Source organism: Myotis davidii, unplaced genomic scaffold (genome assembly GCF_000327345.1).
Source record: "Myotis davidii unplaced genomic scaffold, ASM32734v1 scaffold208, whole genome shotgun sequence".
Classification (NCBI taxonomy): Eukaryota; Metazoa; Chordata; class Mammalia; order Chiroptera; family Vespertilionidae; genus Myotis; species Myotis davidii.
In genome coordinates this window covers 156,245-156,484 of record NW_006299706.1, presented here as the reverse complement: position 1 = coordinate 156,484, position 240 = coordinate 156,245, and the positions used below count along the sequence as shown (strand labels likewise).

Sequence of the window (240 nt, the reverse complement as noted above, 5' to 3'; positions counted from 1 at the left end):
CAGGCATTCACCTGGGCGTGAGCGCCCGGAGAGCGCTCGATGACATTTAACTTTAAAGCTGCCATGACTTTCCAGCGTCCCCCCAAACCCCGCAGTCCTCATTTCACCTCCCTACTATCTCGAAGTCCTGGCAAGACCGCCAACTTTGCTCCACTCGCCAAACAACTCTTTAAATGCACATCAAACCGCAACCTCTCGCCGCAGTCCCGCCGCCAGTTTCCAATCCGGGCCCGCCCCGCC

General features: G+C 58.3%; 1 protein-coding gene across 7 annotated transcripts in view; it reads right to left on the bottom strand.

Annotated features, from left to right (window-relative positions):
• Positions 1 to 240, bottom strand: part of CHTOP (chromatin target of PRMT1) — a 9,867-nt gene that overhangs the window by 9,010 nt on the left and 617 nt on the right. The window lies entirely within an intron of this gene.